At 44.8% G+C, this 16,274-nt stretch overlaps 1 long non-coding RNA gene across 1 annotated transcript in view; it reads right to left on the bottom strand.

Annotated features, from left to right (window-relative positions):
- The window catches only part of LOC116989840, a 2,769-nt gene extending 755 nt beyond the window's left edge, over positions 1–2,014 (bottom strand). Inside the window, exons 1-2 of the long non-coding RNA XR_004416343.1 lie at positions 1,866–2,014; positions 1,420–1,423 (exon numbers count right to left, since the gene is read on the bottom strand). This is a non-coding gene — a long non-coding RNA (uncharacterized LOC116989840). The remainder of the gene's footprint in view (positions 1–1,419; positions 1,424–1,865) is intronic.
- Positions 2,015–16,274: the final 14,260 nt, after the last annotated feature.

Raw genomic sequence — 16,274 nt, 5'->3', positions numbered from 1 at the left:
CTCTTGCATTGAGACACAAAGCCTTCAGGCTTGTTTTTACAACACTCTTACCCCTTATACAATTTTGTTGAAAAGTGGCCCTTTTTGATTTTTGCCCTGGATTTTCCGGCCTGCCAGTTTTACTTTTCACCTTGCTACCTATTGCTTCTACCCTCATTTTACACCCCTCTGTCTCTACGCTCACACATTTAAGAAACCCTTTCCCTTTAACTCCATCCTCAACTAGCCCATTCGACACCCCACCCCCCTTATTCAGTTTAAAACCACCCGTGTAGCAGTGGCAAACCTGCCTGCCAGAATTCTGGTCCCACACCTGTTAGGATGCAATCCGTCCCTTTTGTACAGTTCCCCCTTACCCCAAAACAGATCCCAGTGATCTAAGAATCTAAATCCCTGCCCCGTGCACCAGTTCCTCAGCCACACATTCAGGTCCCTTATCTCCCTGTTCCTGCTCTCGCCAGCACGAGGAACTGGAAGCAAACCGGAGATAACAACCCTGGAGGTCCTGCTTTTCAGCATTTTTCCGAGCTCTCTAATGTCACGCTGCAGAATATTCATCCCCTTCGTTCCGACAACGTTTGTGCCGACATGCACTACCACTTCCGGATGTTCACCTTCGCCCTTGAGGATTTTCTGCACTCTGTCTGTGACATCCTGGATCCTGGCACCAGGAAGGCAGCACACCACCCTCGCATCCCGTCTGTTGCCGCAGAAACCCCTGTCCGTACCTCTGACAATGGAGTCTCCCACTACAATGGCGTTGCCTGCCTTAGGCCTTTTTGGTTTGGGCTCAATAGCCCTATTCGCATCACAAGCCAGTCCGCCGCCCAGTGTAAACACCTCTTCTGTCCCGACAACTTCTAAGTGGGTGAACCTGTTCACAAGAGGTACAACACCCGGGGACGTTGGCATTCCATGCTTCCCTCCCGTTCTCACTGTCTCCCACCTTCTCTCTTCCAGTACCTTAGGTGTAACAATCGTACTGTAGGACTTGTCGAGGAACGACTCCGTTTCTCGGACGAACCGGAGGTCATCCACTTGCTTCTCGGCTGTAAATCGGCTGCAAGTGTTCAGTGTGAAGATGCAGAAACATGGAACTGCAGATGCTGCTTCACAACAAAAAAGCACAAAGTAGTGGATTAACTCAGCGGGTCAAGTAGCATCCCTGGAGAACCTGGACAGGTGATGTTTCGGGTCTGGACCCTTCTTCAGACTGATTGTAGGGGCGGTGGGTGGGAGATGGAAGAACGATGGAAGGAAGGGGGCAGGACAAAGCCTGGCTGGTAATAGGTTGACACAGTTGAGGGGGAGAGGGGGGAGTTGATCGGCAGACGGTTGGACAAAGTCCAGAGATGAAAGACAGAAAGTGTGTGACAAAATGATCGAGAACTTGCGAATTGTGTCCTGATCTTCAAACACTCTTCTCCTCAGACGGCCAAAGGTTGTGCAGGTGCACTGAAGCCGCTGGTGAATTTCACCATCAATGTCTGCCTTCCTCTGGGAAGAGGAGCGCCGGCCACAGGACCCGAGGGTCACCATCGTTACGACCGTTTTAAAGGAAGGAGACAAATCCACCCGCGGAAACTATGGAGGGTTCTTCTCCCGCTCTCTACCACAGGGAGGGGTCAGCTACACATTAAACTGTCCTGAATATAGACAAAAGCGGAGAGTAGCGATTGGGACAATATAAGGCAGGATAAAGAGCTGGGAAAACTGCAGAGTAGATTCACGAGGCTGGTGCCAGGATTTGAGGGCCAGAGCGAAAGGGAGAAGTTGGGCAGGAAAGATGTATTAAATTTATCTATTGAACGTTGGAAAATGATCACCAATGTGTCCACTATTTCTAGAGCCACCTCCCTGAGGACCCTGGGATCCACATTTGACTTTGCTTCTCTTTTTCCCCTTAACACATCTAAAGACGCTTTTACTGTCCTTCTTTATATTCCGGGCCAGCTTCCCTTCGTACTTCATCTTTTCAGCCCGTATTGCCCGTTTTGTTTCCTTCTGATGTCTTATGAAAGTTTCCCAATCCTCTGGCTTCCGGCTACTCTTTGCTGTGTTATACATCTTTCCTTTTAGTTTTATTCTATCCCTAACTTCTCTTGTCAGCCACGGTTGCCTCCTACTCCCCTTTGATTCTTTCTTCCTTTTTGGAATGAAATGATCCTGCATCTTCCGGATTATGCCCAGAAATTCCTGCCATTGCTGTTCCACCGTCATTCCTGCTAGGATCCCTTTCCAGTCTACCTTGGCCATCTCCCCTCTCATGCTTTCATAGCCCCCTTCTTATACTTCCTCTCCTTCTTCTCTTTATTTTTGTACTGTCCTTGACTTCCCTTGTCAGTCCATTGCTCCCCTTTGAATCTCTCTTCCCCTTTGGAACAGAGCTTTTAAGGCATATATTCGTGGACAAATTATGTCATACTCCGCGGGATTAAAAAAAACAACAAAAAATGAAATATGTACATTGGCTGATGAGATTAAAGAAATTGATAAAAAATATTCAATAGCTCCTAGTCTAGAGCTCTATAAGAATAGAGTTGAACTTCAACTGAGACATGAGTTGTTATTAGTATCACCGATTGAGAATCAGCTACTTAAAACCAAAAGTCAATTTTATATACATGGCGATAAATCTGGCAAATTACTGGCCAATCAGTCGAAAACTGTGTCAGGCAAACGTCAGATTATTAAAGTGGGTAAACGGGATGGTACATTGACTGTAGACCATGATGAAATTAATAAATCCTTTCAGGAATTTTATACCTTCCTATCAATCAGAATTTCCTACTGATTCTAATATAATGCATGACTTTTTAAAGAAACTGAACTTGCCAAATTTACCACATAATGAGTCTCTGTTGTTAGATGAACCCATCACGGAGGAAGAAATACAGAAAGCAATCCTTTCGATGAATTCTGGTAAAGCTCCCGGTCTGGATGGGTTTACAGTGGAATATATAAAGTATTTTTCGAGTTTACTGTCCCCCTGGCTATGCAAGGTTTTTAAAGAAGCCTTTTTAATGAATATATTACCACAATCCTTTTATGAAGCATCTATTTCTTTAATTCTTAAAAAAGATAAAGACCCTACTGAAGTGACATCATATAGACCTATATCACTGTTAAATGTAGATTCCAAAATTCTTTCAAAAAATATTAGCTATGTGATTGGAAAATACTTTACCACAAATTATTTCCGAAGATCAGAAAGGTTTTTATAAAAAATCGTTACTCATACTTTAATGTTAGGAGATTAATGAATATTGTATATACAGCGTCAAATAAAACTCCAGAATGTGTCATTTCACTTGATGCTGAGAAGGCATTTGATAGATTAGAATGGGAATACATTCAATACACTTGAAAAATTTAAGATTGGTCCAAAATGTATCTGTTGGATCAAGCTGATATATCATATACTTCAAGCTTCTGTGCTTACCAGTAAACAGAAATCCCCTTTTTTCGGGCTCTTTCGAGGTAATAGACGGGCTGTCCTTTAGTGTTTGATATCACTTTGGAACCTTTGGCCACCGCTATTAGGGAATCCCCTAATATATTTGGTATTGTTGGTGAGAATAAGACACATAAGCTATCTCTCTATTCAGATGATCTGTTATTATTTATCTCTAACCCGGAAAAATCTATTCCTGCATCAGTAGCACTACTTAATCAATTTAGTAGTTTTTCTGGTTATAAACTAAATCTAAGTAAGAGTGAGCTTTTCCCATAAAACATTCAAATTTCGAATTATGGACAATTTCCATTTAGATTGGGCTACCAACGTTAGATTCTACTTATCTGTTCCATTCTGCCCAATTACTACATTAATTGCCAGATCTATTTTATTTAATGGGAAAGACTCTAATCCTCCAACCACGTTTCATTGTTACTCTGAAACGATATCATGTTTAAATTTAGAAAACATTAGGAGTGACATTGTTGAACCCTTGGTTAAATTTGATAGGACTTGGGGAAGCTTTATTCAACATGTTCACACAATATAAACTGTCCCCTCTCCAACCATTATAATTCTTTTTCGGTGGGACGGACTTGATGACAAACAGGGACTTCAATTGTTGAAATTCTTTGTAGCCCAGATTTTGTTTTGCGTTTAGGGGGTTTTGTTTTTCTCTTTTAATTCTTTTTCTCTTTTTGTTTTTATATATACAAGTTCTCTTTTAAACACTTAACTATATTTACAAGGAGACCGGGAGGTCTATACCCAATGTGTATTTTGACACTGGACTCATACTTGGGTTATACTTGTTATTAATGTAATCCTGATCCCTATGTATCAATATCACTGTTGTGTTTATCATTATTGGGTTTTTTTGTGTTGTTTTGTTTTTGTTTTTGAAAAAAATTAATAAACAGATTTTTTAAAAAAGGAACATAGCCGTGCTGTCCTCCACTTCTGTAGGCTGTGTCCGGTCCACGTGCTCGGCCTCCTGGAGCAGCGCCTGGTCCAGCCGGGCCCCAGTCTGCTGCGGGGCCTCCAGCGCCCCCCCCCCCCCCGTCAAGGCTTTTTAGCCCCTTCCGCAGCCGGTCTGCGCACCGGCCCTCCCTCCCCTCCAGGCGGGTTTCCAGTCAGCGGTACCCTGTACCTCTAGTCCAGAGGTCGGCAACCTTGTTCTGCATAGGGGCCAGGACGCATGTCTGTGAGCAGATGGCGGGCCACATGTAATCACGTGAACACATGGATCCTGCCCCGGATGGCAGGCATCAAATCACATGTACAAAGAAGGTAGACAAAAACGCTGGAGAAACTCAGCGGGTGAGGCAGCCTCATGCAATCCTTGCGTGTCTCATCCGCTGAGTTTCTCCAGCATTTTTGTCTGCCTTCGATTTTTCCAGCATCTGCAGTTCTTTCATAGAAACATAGAAATGAGGTGCAAGAGTAGGCCATTCGGCCCTTCGACCCTGCACCGCCATTCAATATGATCATCCAACTCAGTATCCTGTCCCTGCCTTCTCTCCATACCCCCTGATCCCTTTAGCCACAAGGGCCACATCTCACTCCCTCTTAAATATCGCCAATGAACTGGCCTCAACGACCTTCTGTGGCAGAGAAATCCAGAGATTCACCACTCTCTATGCGAAAAATGTTTTTCTCATCTCGGTCCTAAAAGACTTCCCTCTTATCCTTAAACTGTGACCCCTTGTTCTGGACTTCCCCAACATCGGGAATAATCTTCCTGCATCTAGCCTGTCCAACCACTTAAGAATTTTGTACGTTTCTATAAGATCCCCCCTCAATCTTCTACATTCTAGTTTGTACAAGCCGAGTCTATCCAGTCTTTCTTCATATGAAAGTCCTGCCATCCCAGGAATCGGTCTGGTGAACCAATCTCTGTACTCCCACTATGGCAAGAATGTATTTCCTCAGATTAGGAGACCAAAACTGTACGCACTCTCAGTCCTAAATGGCCTACCCCTTATTAATAAACTGTGACCTCTGGTTCTGCCCCCCCCACCCCCCTCCAAACATGGCAAATATTTTTCCTGTAACCATCCTGTCCAATCCCTTAAGAATTTTATATGTTTCTATAAGATTCTATCAGAATGGGTGACTTTTCGGGTCGAGACCCTTGTTCTGACAAGGACGAGGTGGGACACATGGAGCGAGGTATCTCCCGTTTGGAAGTTTTTTGGTGAATTATTTAATCCCGATCGGCCTGACCTTTGTCCGGGTTTCTGTCTCCAGCCAGCATGTAAACAGGCCATTCGGCCCATCAGGCAACTGCCAGCCACCCCTCCACACCCATTAACCCACAAACCTGCATGCCTTTGAAGTGTGGGAGGAAACCCATGCAGTCACAGAGAGGACGTGCAAACTCCAAACAGACAGAGATACAGCGTGGAAACAGAACCTTCAGTCCACGCCGACCTTTGAACACACTAGTTATCCCACTTTCTCATCCACTACATCCCTACACACTAGGGGACAATTTATTAGTTTCCACTAGTGGGAGAGTCTAGGACTAGAAGTCATAGCCTCAGAATTAAAGGACATTCTTTTAGGAAGGAGATGAGGAGACATTTCATTGGTCAGAGGGTGGGTCTGTGGAGTGAATCTGTAGAATCCGCCTGTGGAATTCTTTGCCACAGCAGGCAGGCCGTGGAGGCCATGTCAATGGCTATATTTAAGACAGAGATACAGTGCCCTCCATAATGTTTGGGACAAAGACACATCATTTATTTATTTGCCTCTGTACTCCACAATTTGAGATTTGTAATAGAAACAAAATCACATGTGGTTAAAGTGCACATTGTCAGTATTATTGAAGGTTATTTTTATACATTTTGGTTTCACCATGTAGAAATTACAGTTGTGTTTTTACAAAGTCCCCCCATTTGGCGCCGGCAGCGAGAAAGACGCGCGAAAGAGACAAAGAGAGAGAGAGATAGAAAGAGAAATGGCGAGAAAAGAGAGCTAGCTAACGATGCAGAGAGAGAGAGGCTGCATTGAATGTAGAGCAGTGGAATTTTGTCCCAAAAAGTGAAAAGCTAGAGATGAATATAATTAAAATCAAAGATTGATTGATTGATGGATGGGTGGGTGAATAAGTGGGAGAATCTGTGGGAGATTCAAAAAATCACGGAGACGGAGATTTATATCTGGAACACAAAAAGTATTGATTTGTGTTTCATTTTGCACAGTTTAGAGCCGATTATGTGAGCCGCCCCCCTCCCCGTCTCCGCTGCTGCTGACAATGGCGATAGCAATGGCGCCGGCAGCGAGAAAGGCGCGCGAAAGAGACAGAGAGAGCGAGAGAGAAAGAGAAACGGGGGTAAAAGAAAGCTAGCTAGCGATGCAGAGAGCGAGGGAGGCTGCATTGAATGTAGAGCAGTGGAATTTTGTCCCAAAAAGTGAAAAGCCAGATATAAATATCAATTAAAATCAATGATTGATTGATTGATGGATGGGTGGGTGAATAAGTGGGAGAATCTGCCCAAAAATAGCAGGGCTGTGTCGGCGAGGCGGAGGATAATGTACCTGGCACAAAAAGCGTTGAATTGTGATTTATTTTCCACAGTTTAGAGGCGAATATGTGAGACTGCCCCCTCCCCTGCCCTCCCAGGCCGCCGCCGCGCTGGAGACAAAGGGAAAGAAATGGCCGCTGGCTGAGCTGAGCTGAGCTGATCCGCCGATAAAATGGGAAGGTGCTTTGAATGTTCATTTCTCTGTGCTGTAAGTTTGCAATAAACACACAGGCATATGTAGCACCGTGCATTTGTACACATTTCCAGCGTTTTCCACACTTTGCAGCGACCCACCCACTGCTCCCAGATGAAATGCAAATCTACAACTCAAGCCTTGTGCAAGCTTGCTAGCCCCATGCAACGGTGCTTGCTACAGGAAATGATGAGATATATATTCACAGGCAGGCAGGCAAGTGTGGGAAATTGAATATTCTTTCTTTCCCAAGCCAAGAAAAAAGCAAGTTGCAAGTGACCTGGGTGGCTCAGACAGACAGACAGGCAGACAGAGCAAGCAGAGAAAATGGTCAATCAAGAACAAAAGAGAGAGAGGGAGAGATTTTAAAAATATTTCTAATGAAATAAAATAAAAAAATTCAAATCACACACACTGACTCTTCTGATTATTATCATTAACGTCACACACTGAGGCCTGGTGAGACTTGGTGAGGCTAGTACAGGCCAGAAGTGCCGAATGGCCACCAAAATACACACACACACCCACAAAACTTGAAATTTTGAGATTCAAAAAATCACGGAGACGGAGATTTATATCTGGAACACAAAAAGTATTGATTTGTGTTTAATTTTGCACAGTTTAGAGCCGATGATGTGAGCCGCCGCCTCCCCTCCATGCAATGGCTAATGGCGATAGCAATGGCGCCGGCAGCGAGAAAGACGCGCGAAAGAGACAGAGAGAGAGAGAGAGAGAAAGAGAAACGGGGGGAAAAGAAAGCTAGCTAGCGATGCAGAGAGAGAGGGAGGGAGAGAGGCTGCATTGAATGTAGAGCAGTGGAATTTTGTCCCAAAAAGTGAAAAGCCAGATATAAATATCAATTAAAATCAATGATTGATTGATTGATGGATGGGTGGGTGAATAAGTGGGAGAATCTGCCCAAAAATAGCAGGGCTGTGTCGGCGAGGCGGAGGTGAATGTACCTGGCACAAAAAGCGTTGAATTGTGATTTATTTTCCACAGTTTAGAGGCGAATATGTGAGCCGCGCTGGAGACAAAGGGAAAGAAATGGCCGCTGAGCTGAGCTGATCTGAGCTGATCCGCCGATAAGATGGAGAAGGTGCCTTGAATGTTCATTTCTCTGTGCTGTAAGTTTGCAATAAACACACAGGCATATGTAGCACCGTGCATTTGTACACATTTCCAGCGTTTTCCACACTTTGCAGCGGCGACCCTACTCCCAGATGAAATGCAAATCTACAACTCAAGCCTTGTGCAAGCTAGCTAGCCCCATGCAACGGTGCTTGCTACAGGAAATGATGAGATATATATTCACAGGCAGGCAGGCAAGTGTGGGAAATTGAATATTCTTTCTTTCCCAAGCCAAGAAAAAAGCAAGTTGCAAGTGACCTGGGTGGCTCAGACAGACAGACAGGCAGATAGAGCAAGCAGAGAAAATGGTCAATCAAGTACAAAAGAGAGAGAGGGAGAGATTTAAAAATATTTCTAATGAAATAAAATTTTAAAAATTCAAATCACACACACTTGACTCTTCTGATTATTATCATTAACGTCACACACTGAGGCCTGGTGAGACTTGGTGAGGCTAGTACAGGCCAGAAGTGCCGAATGGCCACCAAAATACACACACCCACCCGAAAAACTTGAAATTTTGAGATTCAAAAAATCACGGAGACGGAGATTTATATCTGGAACACAAAAAGTATTGATTTGTATTTCATTTTGCACAGTTTAGAGCCGATTATGTGAGCCGCCCCCCTCCCCGTCCCCGCTGCTGCTGACAATGGCGATAGCAATGGCGCCGGCAGCGAGAAAGACGCGCGAAAGAGACAGAGAGAGAGAGAGAGAGAAAGAGAAACGGGGGGAAAAGAAAGCTAGCTAGCGATGCAGAGAGAGAGGGAGGCTGCATTGAATGTAGAGCAGTGGAATTTTGTCCCAAAAAGTGAAAAGCCAGATATAAATATCAATTAAAATCAATGATTGATTGATTGATGGATGGGTGGGTGAATAAGTGGGAGAATCTGCCCAAAAATAGCAGGGCTGTGTCGGCGAGGCGGAGGTGAATGTACCTGGCACAAAAAGCGTTGAATTGTGATTTATTTTCCACAGTTTAGAGGCGAATATGTGAGACTTCCCCCTCCCCTCCCCTCCCCGGCCGCCGCCGCGCTGGAGACAAAGGGAAAGAAATGGCCGCTGGCTGAGCTGAGCTGAGCTGATCCGCCGATAAAATGGGGAAGGTGCTTTGAATGTTCATTTCTCTGTGCTGTAAGTTTGCAATAAACACACAGGCATATGTAGCACCGTGCATTTGTACACATTTCCAGCGTTTTCCACACTTTGCAGCGACCCACCCACTACTCCCAGATGAAATGCAAATCTACAACTCAAGCCTTGTGCAAGCTTGCTAGCCCCATGCAACGGTGCTTGCTACAGGAAATGATGAGATATATATTCACAGGCAGGCAGGCAAGTGTGGGAAATTGAATATTCTTTCTTTCCCAAGCCAAGAAAAACGCAAGTTGCAAGTGACCTGGGTGGCTCAGACAGACAGACAGGCAGACCGAGCAAGCAGAGAAAATGGTCAATCAAGAACAAAAGAGAGAGAGGGAGAGTTTTAAAAATATTTCTAATGAAATAAAATAAAAAAATTTCAAATCACACACACTTGACTCTTCTGATTATTATCATTAACGTCACACACTGAGGCCTGGTGAGACTTGGTGAGGCTAGTACAGGCCAGAAGTGCCGAATGGCCACCAAAATACACACACCCACCCGAAAAACTTGAAATTTTGAGATTCAAAAAATCACGGAGACGGAGATTTATATCTGGAACACAAAAAGTATTGATTTGTATTTCATTTTGCACAGTTTAGAGCCGATTATGTGAGCCGCCCCCCTCCCCGTCCCCGCTGCTGCTGACAATGGCGATAGCAATGGCGCCGGCAGCGAGAAAGAGGCGCGAAAGAGACAGAGAGAGAGAGAGAGAGAAAGAGAAACGGGGGAAAAGAAAGCTAGCTAGCGATGCAGAGAGAGAGGGAGGCTGCATTGAATGTAGAGCAGTGGAATTTTGTCCCAAAAAGTGAAAAGCCAGATATAAATATCAATTAAAATCAATGATTGATTGATTGATGGATGGGTGGGTGAATAAGTGGGAGAATCTGCCCAAATATAGCAGGGCTGTGTCGGCGAGGCGGAGGTGAATGTACCTGGCACAAAAAGCGTTGAATTGTGGTTTATTTTCCACAGTTTAGAGGCGAATATGTGAGACTGCCCCCACCCCACCCCACCCCCGCCCCCCCCCCGCGGGAGACAAAGGGAAATAAATGGCCCCAGGCTGAGCTGAGCTGAGCTGATCCGCCGATAAAATGGGGAAGGTGCGTTGAATGTTCATTTATCTGTGCTGTAAGTTTGCAATAAACACACAGGCATATGTAGCACCGTGCATTTGTACACATTTCCAGCGTTTTCCACACTTTGCAGCGACCCACCCACTGCTCCCAGATGAAATGCAAATCTACAACTCAAGCCTTGTGCAAGCTTGCTAGCCCCATGCAACGGTGCTTGCTACAGGAAATGATGAGATATATATTCACAGGCAGGCAGGCAAGTGTGGGAAATTGAATATTCTTTCTTTCCCAAGCCAAGAAAAAAGCAAGTTGCAAGTGACCTGGGTGGCTCAGACAGACAGACAGGCAGATAGAGCAAGCAGAGAAAATGGTCAATCAAGTACAAAAGAGAGAGAGGGAGAGATTTTAAAATATTTCTAATGAAATCAAATTTAAAAAATTCAAATCACACACACTTGACTCTTCTGATTATTATCATTAACGTCACACACTGAGGCCTGGTGAGACTTGGTGAGGCTAGTACAGGCCAGAAGTGCCGAATGGCCACCAAAATACACACACCCACCCAAAAAACTTGAAATTTTGAGATTCAAAAAATCACGGAGACGGAGATTTATATCTGGAACACAAAAAGTATTGATTTGTGTTTCATTTTGCACAGTTTAGAGCCGATTATGTGAGCCGCCCCCCTCCCCGTCCCCGCTGCTGCTGACAATGGCGATAGCAATGGCGCCGGCAGCGAGAAAGACGCGCGAAAGAGACAGAGAGAGAGAGAGAGAGAAAGAGAAACGGGGGGAAAAGAAAGCTAGCTAGCGATGCAGAGAGAGAGGGAGGCTGCATTGAATGTAGAGCAGTGGAATTTTGTCCCAAAAAGTGAAAAGCCAGATATAAATATCAATTAAAATCAATGATTGATTGATTGATGGATGGGTGGGTGAATAAGTGGGATAATCTGCCCAAATATAGCAGGGCTGTGTCGGCGAGGCAGAGGTGAATGTACCTGGCACCAAACGCTTTGAATTGTGATTTATTTTCCACAGTTTAGAGGCGAATATGTGAGACTGCCCCCTCCCCACCCCTCCCCGGCCGCCGCCGCGCTGGAGACAAAGGGAAATAAATGGCCGCTGGCTGAGCTGAGCTGAGCTGATCCGCCGATAAAATGGGGAAGGTGCTTTGAATGTTCATTTCTCTGTGCTGTAAGTTTGCAATAAACACACAGGCATATGTAGCACCGTGCATTTGTACACATTTCCAGCGTTTTCCACACTTTGCAGCGACCCACCCACTACTCCCAGATGAAATGCAAAGCTACAACTCAAGCCTTGTGCAAGCTTGCTAGCCCCATGCAACGGTGCTTGCTACAGGAAATGATGAGATATATATTCACAGGCAGGCAGGCAAGTGTGGGAAATTGAATATTCTTTCTTTCCCAAGCCAAGAAAAAAGCAAGTTGCAAGTGACCTGGGTGGCTCAGACAGATAGACAGGCAGACAGAGCAAGCAGAGAAAATGGTCAATCAAGAACAAAGAGAGAGAGGGAGAGATTTAAAAATATTTCTAATGAAATAAAATAAAAAAATTCAAATCACACACACTTGACTCTTCTGATTATTATCATTAACGTCACACACTGAGGCCTGGTGAGACTTGGTGAGGCTAGTACAGGCCAGAAGTGCCGAATGGCCACCAAAATACACACACACACCCACAAAACTTGAAATTTTGAGATTCAAAAAATCACGGAGACGGAGATTTATATCTGGAACACAAAAAGTATTGATTTGTGTTTCATTTTGCACAGTTTAGAGCCGATTATGTGAGCCGCCCCCCTCCCCGTCCCCGCTGCTGCTGACAATGGCGATAGCAATGGCGCCGGCAGCGAGGAAGACGCGCGAAAGAGACGAGAGAGAGAGAGAGAGAGAAAGATGAAACGGGGGGAAAAGAAGATAGCTAGCGATGCAGAGAGGAGAGGAGGCTGCATTGAATGTAGAGCAGTGGAATTTTGTCCCAAAAGTTGAAAGCCAGATATAATATGAGAGAGAGAGAGAGAGAGATAGGAGAGAGAGAGAAAGAGAAACGGGGGGGATAGAAAGCTAGCTAGCGATGCAGAGAGAGAGGGAGGCTGCATTGAATGTAGAGCAGTGGAATTTTGTCCCAAAAAAGTGAAAAGCCAGAATAAATATCAATTAAATCAATGATTGATTGATTTGATGGATGGGTGGGTGAATAAGTGGGAGAATCTGCCCAAAAATAGCAGGGCTGTGTCGGCGAGGCGGAGGATAATGTACCTGGCACAAAAAGCGTTGAATTGTGATTTATTTTCCACAGTTTAGAGGCGAATATGTGAGACTGCCCCCTCCCCTCCCCTCCCAGGCCGCCGCCGCGCTGGAGACAAAGGGAAAGAAATGGCCGCTGGCTGAGCTGAGCTGAGCTGAGCTGCTCCGCCGATAAAATGGGGAAGGTGCTTTGAATGTTCATTTCTCTGTGCTGTAAGTTTGCAATAAACACACAGGCATATGTAGCACCGTGCATTTGTACACATTTCCAGCGTTTTCCACACTTTGCAGCGACCCACCCACTACTCCCAGATGAAATGCAAATCTACAACTCAAGCCTTGTGCAAGCTTGCTAGCCCCATGCAACGGTGCTTGCTACAGGAAATGATGAGATATATATTCACAGGCAGGCAGGCAAGTGTGGGAAATTGAATATTCTTTCTTTCCCAAGCCAAGAAAAAAGCAAGTTGCAAGTGACCTGGGTGGCTCAGACAGACAGACAGGCAGACAGAGCAAGCAGAGAAAATGGTCAATCAAGAACAAAAGAGAGAGAGGGAGAGATTTAACAATATTTCTAATGAAATAAAAAAAAAATCAAATCACACACACTTGACTCTTCTGATTATTATCATTAACGTCACACACTGAGGCCTGGTGAGACTTGGTGAGGCTAGTACAGGCCAGAAGTGCTGAATGGCCACCAAAATACCCACACCCACCCAAAAAACTTTGAGATTCAAAACATCACGGAGACGGAGGTTTATATCTGGAACACAAAAAGTATTGATTTGTGTTTCATTTTGCACAGAGCCGATTATGTGAGCCGCCCCCCTCTCCGTCCCCGCTGCTGCTGACAATGGCGATAGCAATGGCGCCGGCAGCGAGAAAGACGCGCGAAAGAGACAGAGAGAGAGAGAGAGAGAAAGAGAAACGGGGGGAAAAGAAAGCTAGCTAGCGATGCAGAGAGAGAGGGAGGCTGCATTGAATGTAGGGCAGTGGTATTTTGTCCCAAAAAGTGAAAAGCCAGATATAAATATCAATTAAAATCAATGATTGATTGATTGATGTATGGGTGGGTGAATAAGTGGGAGAATCAGCCCAAAAATAGCAGGGCTGTGTCGGTGAGGCGGAGGTAAATGTACCTGGCACAAAAAGCGTTGAATTGTGGTTTATTTTCCACAGTTTAGAGGCGAATATGTGAGACTCCCCCCTCCCCTCCCCTCCCCGGCCGCCGCCGCGCTGGAGACAAAGGGAAAGAAATGGCCGCTGGCTGAGCTGATCCGCCGATAAAATGGGGAAGGTGCTTTGACTGTTCATTTCTCTGTGCTGTAGGTTTGCAATAAACACACAGGCATATGTAGCACCGTGCATTTGTACACATTTCCAGCGTTTTCCACACTTTGCAGCGACCCACCCACTACTCCCAGATGAAATGCAAATCTACAACTCAAGCCTTGTGCAAGATTGCTAGCCCCATGCAACGGTGCTTGCTACAGGAAATGATGAGAGATATATTCACAGGCAGGCAGGCAAGTGTGGGAAATTGAATATTCTTTCTTTCCCAAGCCAAGAAAAAAGCAAGTTGCAAGTGACCTGGGTGGCTCAGACAGACAGACAGGCATACAGAGCAAGCAGAGAAAATGGTCAATCAAGAACAAAAGAGAGAGAGGGAGAGATTTAAAAATATTTCTAATGAAATAAAATAAAATCAATTCAAATCACACACACTTGACTCTTCTGATTATTATCATTAACGTCACACACTGAGGCCTGGTGAGACTGGGTGAGGCTAGTACAGGCCAGAAGTGCCGAATGGCCACCAAAATACACACACCCACCCAAAAAACTTGAAATTCTGAGATTCAAAAATCAAATTTTGACTAGTTTGGTTTTAGTCATCATACACAGAGGGTGGGTGGTGGCTGGATGGGCTAGTACAAGTTAGAAGGGCCGAAGAACCAATTTGGGCTAGTATTAGATGGGCCAAAGTGCCATAAAAACTTGAAAAGTTTGGCAAAAATTTGGTCAAAATTTTGAATTTTTGGTTTTGGGATCGACACACATGAGGGTTGGTGGTGGCTGAAGGGGCTAGTACGGGCTAGAAGGGCCGAAGAACCAATTTGGGCTAGTGTTAGATGGGCCAAAGTGGCGTCCAGAAATTGGCCACAATTTTGAATTGAGAGAGAGAGAGAGAGAGAGAGAGAGAGAGAGAGAGAGAGGGGGGGAGAGGGGGCGAGCGAGCAGCTTGGCCAAGAAGCAGGCGTCTGAGGTCAGAAACTCAAGACACAGACAGGCTGGTGTGGGCAAATTGGGCTGAAGGGCCTGTATCCACGCTGTAACACTCTAAAATGATACATGAACTATGAATATAGAAATTATTTAACTGACTGACCATTCTGTTTTTCCAGCTGGTGCAAAGGGTTACGGCGCTGGATGTGTTCGTCCTGCTGAATGTAATGTCCGGCCAAATATCACAGGAGTCTCTGTCTCTGTCAGCTGTTGTGATACTGACCTCTGCAACGCGAGTGACCAAGTTAAATGATCTCTTTTGCTGCTGTTCCCTGCTCTGGTCTCTGTCTGGTTTGCAATATTTATGTGAAGCAAGTGCATAATATTAACGCACAGTGCAATCGTCTGGGTGCTTTTTGTCTGAAGATCAGGGATAATGAGTCTTAACACTTGATTTCCAAGTGATGAGCAACTTAATCTAACAGATGTGCAAATCCTTTTCATTCCAAAATCAGTAACCCTCATCCAGATTCAGGATTAGTTCATCGATGGTGGTTAGTTCTATGGGTTCTGTAATTCCTCAATCTTCCAATTTACTATTTAGTTTGTTATTGATTTGAATGATGTTTTGGAGCAGGTTACATATATATACAGCTTCAGTAACTCCAACACAAGGCTGTGGAGGCCAAGTGAATTGATATTTTTATCGCAGAGATAGATAGATTCTTGATTAGGGCGGGTGTCAGGGGTTACGTGGAGAAGGCAGGAGAATGGAGAGATATATCAGCCATGATTGGATGGCGGAGTAGACTTGATGGGCCGAATGGCCTAGTTCCGCTCCTATCACCTACTGCATGACCTTATAACACTGTGTTTACCTCAGGAGGCTAGACAAGCATGTTATGATGGCAGCACATGGACAACCTCCTTCAAGTTGACAAAGGCAAAGCTAATACTTTCAAGAGAGAGCTAGACAGGGCTCCTAAAGATAGCGTAGTCAGGGGATATGGGGAGAAGGGGATACTGATTGGGGATGATCAGCGATGATCACATCGAAAGGCGACGCTGGCTCAAAGGCCAAATGGGCTCCTCCTCCTGCACCTATTGTCTAATACACCATGCTTGATACTTGCAATATTTTAATAATTTGGATATTAATAATAATAATAATAATATAACTTGGAGCGTGTACCATTACTCTGTCCATCTGTTGCCGCATCTCAATAAAGAACTGATTTTC

Source organism: Amblyraja radiata, chromosome 30 (genome assembly GCF_010909765.2).
Source record: "Amblyraja radiata isolate CabotCenter1 chromosome 30, sAmbRad1.1.pri, whole genome shotgun sequence".
Lineage (NCBI taxonomy): Eukaryota > Metazoa > Chordata > Chondrichthyes > Rajiformes > Rajidae > Amblyraja > Amblyraja radiata.
The sequence above is the reverse complement of the archived record's forward strand: the minus strand, read 5'-3'. Positions and strand labels throughout refer to the sequence as shown.